This window comes from Tasmannia lanceolata, unplaced genomic scaffold, assembly GCF_043159265.1.
Source record: "Tasmannia lanceolata isolate RefF3 unplaced genomic scaffold, GAP_Taslan_0.1 ptg000018l, whole genome shotgun sequence".
Classification (NCBI taxonomy): domain Eukaryota; kingdom Viridiplantae; phylum Streptophyta; class Magnoliopsida; order Canellales; family Winteraceae; genus Tasmannia; species Tasmannia lanceolata.
Genome location: NW_027518695.1, coordinates 9,346,056 through 9,350,768, shown reverse-complemented (window position 1 = coordinate 9,350,768; position 4,713 = coordinate 9,346,056).

Genomic DNA, 4,713 nt, shown 5'->3' with positions numbered 1-4,713 from the left:
CTCATGATTGTTTTCTCTCTCGCGAGAAAAAACCAAAAGACCAGGGTAGAGAGAGGGGAAGAGAGAGAGAAGAAAAAAACCAGAGGGAAGAGAAAAAAAAAAAAAAGAAGAAAAAACCAGAGGGGAGAGGGAGAGAGAGGGAGATCTGCAGAGGGGAGAGAGAGAGGAGAGATCTGTAGAGAGAGAGAGAGAGAGAGAGTCTTCTCCTCCGGCAACCCAGCCGGAATCCGGCGAGGCCAAACCCATTTCCGACCGGCCATCCACCGATCACCACCACCTTCTCCGACATCCTCCCAACCAACCACCGGAGCTCCACCGGCATCCACATCTCCTCCACCCCACCTCCAGCGGGCCCCACCTCCAGCGGGTCCCACATCAGCGGGTCCCACATCAGCGGGCCCCACACAAGCACGACTCTGTCAACACCTTCCTGGATCTCTTGTGGCGTAAGTTCATTTTTTTTTATTTTTTATTTTTTAATTATTCATTCTTTGCACTACATGGGTCCCACAGTGGGTCCCACATCAGTAGGTCCCACAGCGGGTCCCAGCGGGTCCCACAACAGCGGGTCCCACAACGGGTCCCACAACAGTGGGTCCCACATCAGCGGGTCCCACATTAGCGGGTCCCACATCAGCGGGTCCCACATCAGCGGGTCCCACAACAGCGGGTCCCACAGAGGGTCCCACATCCGTGGGTCCCACAGCGGGTCCCACAGAGGGTCCCACATCCGTGGGTCCCACATCCGTGGGTCCCACAGCGGGTCCCACATCAGCGGGTCCCACATCAGCGGGTCCCACAACGGGTCCCAAAGCGGGTCCCACAGAGGGTCCCACATCCGCGGGTCCCACATCAGCGGGTCCCACAGCGGGTCCCACAACGGGTCCCACAACGGGTCCCGCAGCGGGTCCCACAACAGCGGGTCCCACAACAGCGGGTCCCACATCAACGAGTCCTACTATGAATAGTAGTTTTGAATAGTACTTATAAATAGTAATTATGAATAGTAGTTTTGAATAGTACTTATAAATAGTAATTATGAATAGTAGTTTTGAATAGTACCTATAAATAGTAATTATGAATAGTATTTTTGAATAGTAATCTTGTATAGTAATTATAAATAGTAATTATAACAGTCTTCAGCACAGGAGTCAGTCCTTCAGTCAGTCCAGGAGTTTTTCCTATCATCATAGGGGTTAGGATTCTGTCCATCCTCTCATCAAGTCGTGATCTTTACCCGCTCCTGCAAGGTATAGGATGCTGTCCAACCCTTGCCGAGTTATTTTCCTGTTCGTTCCCCCGCAAAGCATAGGATGCTATCCAACCTTTGCGGGATTCCAGAAGTCTCCCTACCCGTATGATGATAGGATTTTATTCTCTGGTGTCAAAAAACAATAAAAACATTTCAAAAATACTTGAAAACAACAAAAACATTCCAAAAAACACTTGAAAATTCAAAAACATCTCAAAAACAATTCAAAATCCAAAAACATTTTAAAAATCAAAATTTCAAAAAAAATCTTGAGTCATGTGCAGAGTAGTTAGGAATTCTGGTCCGAACTACGGATGGCTTGATCCCTAGCTGAGGGGTACGTAGGCAGCTCAGGCGTGCTGCTGGCACCCTGAGTTCAGTCACCATTTTTACACCCTTTCACCATTTTTAGACACCATTTTTGTAAATATTTCTCACAACTTTCACCATTTTTCATAACTTCAAAACCTCAAAAAAATACAAAAAACTTCAAAACCTTTTCAAAAAGATCTTCCCCTAGAGTTAGGAGTCTGTCCTAGATATTTAGGGTGTTTTAGAGTTAGGAGTCGGTCCTGATTTGTATTGATATGGTGTGTCCTGTCGTGTGAGTGTCCCTAGAGTTAGGAGGCCTCAAGTCAATCGGTTAGACATTTAGTCGAACCGATGGCTAGACTAGGAAGCATATAGTCAACCCATGGTTTTCCTTAGAATGCACAGCCTAGGTACACATAGGATGTAGGGCCCACCTGCATTAGCCTAAGGCTAATCAACTTGCATTAGTTAGGGCATATAGAGTCCTAAAAATTACAATCCACTTGAATTTAAGCAATCGCACAAAAAGCTTTAAAAATCAGTCGAGTCTAGTGGATCGAGTCTAGGATAGCGGTCCTAGAGTTTTAGGCATCGTAGTTTAGAATAGGGCACCGAACTACGTTGGCTCTGATTCTTCCCGAGGCCGGGATACGTAGTGCAGCTAGGATGGATGGCCATTCTGGTCCGAGTCAAGTATTGCATTAGAGTCTAGGGTTTGTCGTGTCGGGTCGTGTGTCGAGTCGTGTTGTGTTGTGTGTTTTGCTGTGTTTTCTTATTTTTATGTACAGATCTTATACCTTTAGCTGTAACATGCATGTGCTTGTCCACCAGAACTTAGACACCAATTAGGCATGGCACTCATAACCTAGCTATTCTTAGGCGACATATCTTTCATTTCTTTTGTGTGTGCTTCTTATTCATCTCCGAGACATGCATGATTAGCTAGACGTTATCTCGGAGATATTCGTTCCCATTTCGCATGATTTTCGCCCAAAACTCTTCAAAATTAATAATAAATGGCATAAGAGACCAGGTGCTAGCACTTGGGCGAATTGGGGGCGCCTAATCCCTTCCCCATTCGTCATCAGGCACGAACCCTATTTTATATCTCTGGTTATCCGTTGCGACAGAGCACAGCATGGGATCCAGGGCCCACTTCCTTGGATGGCGACTCTTCTTTGTTTAAGGTACGCCTCGAATCTGGGCTAGTCCCCGAATCGAGAGGTATCTCACTTTACATCGCCGCTCATGCTGTGAGGGGCACTCTTTCGAGAGTTCCTTGGTGGGGCTCTCCTTCACGTGGATGATCTAGAGACTCGCGCGGGGGCCCGTCCCCTCACGCCCGTCCCGGATCTGGTTCCACAGGAGGAATTCATTTTCGTTGAAATTTCCAGAGAGAGGGGAGAAGAAGAAGGAGATTTTGAGAGAAAATCTCAGATCTGGATCTGGGATTTTCAGAAATTAATGAGGGTTTTTCTTGATTTTTCGTGGAGAAGAGCAGAGAGAGGAGGAGAAAAGCAGAGAGAGGAAGAGAGCTTAACCTCCCCAACTCCTTCTTCTCCGGCCAATACCCCCTTCCTCCGACCATTTTCTGCTTCTATTTCTCCACCGAAGCTTCATCAGAGCCACCATCCTTTTATTCTTGTTCTTCTTCCCTTCATCTCCTCCACCATCTAAGCCACCACCAAACCCACTTAGCTCCTACCAGAATCCGACAACCTCCATCCCTCAACCCCAACTTCATCTTCCTATTCTTTCTCTTCTTTTTCTTCTTTCGGCCACCACCTCCATTGATTCTGGCAATCGTGTCGGAATCTGATCTAAAACCCTCTTCACCACCCATCTTCACCACCATGGAATCCGATCTAAAACCCTCTTCACCACCCATCTTCACCATCTCCATTGATAGCAGCCACCTCATTTTCGCACCTAAACCCTCCCCCATTAATTCCGGCAACAACCATAGAATCCGACCATTCACTCTTTACCATCAGCCACCTCCATCAAACCCCCTCTATCAACCACCTCTCATCTCCACGCCAAACCCATTTTCTAAACCCCATTTTCTCCGGTGGGCTTGCCGAAATCCGGCGAAGCCATCGGAGCCACTATCATCAACTACCATTCCTCCCAGCCACCACCTCCGTTAAAAAACCATCAGATTCTAATTTCAAATCCTGAGTCCGATCTTAGATCTATTCTTGTGCTGTTTAGATTCGATCTAACTCTCGGCATTTCTTCCCAAGCTTTTCAGTTTCCTTCATCAGTGATTCAGGTAAATGTTATCATCACATTCTCATTTATGTTTCTTGAATCGTATGTGTAGAATGCAATATGTGTTGGGATGATTATCTGACTTTTGCGTACCCTTTCTTTTCTTTAACACATAAGAAAATTTCTCTATGAATTTCGTGAACTTGTAGACACCCCATTTTGACAAGGCCAGTCCCCAAAATTGAATATCCAATAGAATTCCCGAATTTCGAGTCCCCAGATGTCCCGAAATTAATCTCGAAATTCCTGAGGGGTGGCCCCAAAATGAGAAGAAGGCTCGTGCTCTGGGCATCGGGTTGTGCACATTTATGGGTACAAATCCCCCAAGAGGTTGTTAGTATTCTCGGGAATCCCCCTGCAAAATTTCAGGGCAATCGGGCGAAAAATGGAGAACAAGACGGGCGAGTGTGTGCCATCATCAAAACTGGCTGTGCTCATATCATTCCCCTCGTTCGATGCAAAATGAGGGTGGGCCCATGTCGGCCCATTGGTCAATCGGTGTAAAAATTCGGAACAGGTTAGCGCGGCTATCGAAGCAGGGTAGTATTGGTGTTATCTCTCTTTATTACGAAAGAGGGGGTTGAAAACAACCAAGTGAGGGTGTTCATTGATGGAAATAAAAGCAAGTAGGGCATAATGGCAATAGGGTAAAATCGCTTTATCTTGGGGGCATTTAATAAGGATGGGCATTACTTCCTTTGCAAGCAACATACTCAGGCCATTGGATTAAAGAGATGAGGTGTAGGGCTTAGATCAACTAGGCACTCTATGTTTTTAGGGTTTCTAGGATAGAATTAGGGCAAGGGAGAGGATCAAGGGTTGAGAACAACCAAGGGAAGCAAGATGCCACATAGAGGGTGAGGATTAGAGCTAGG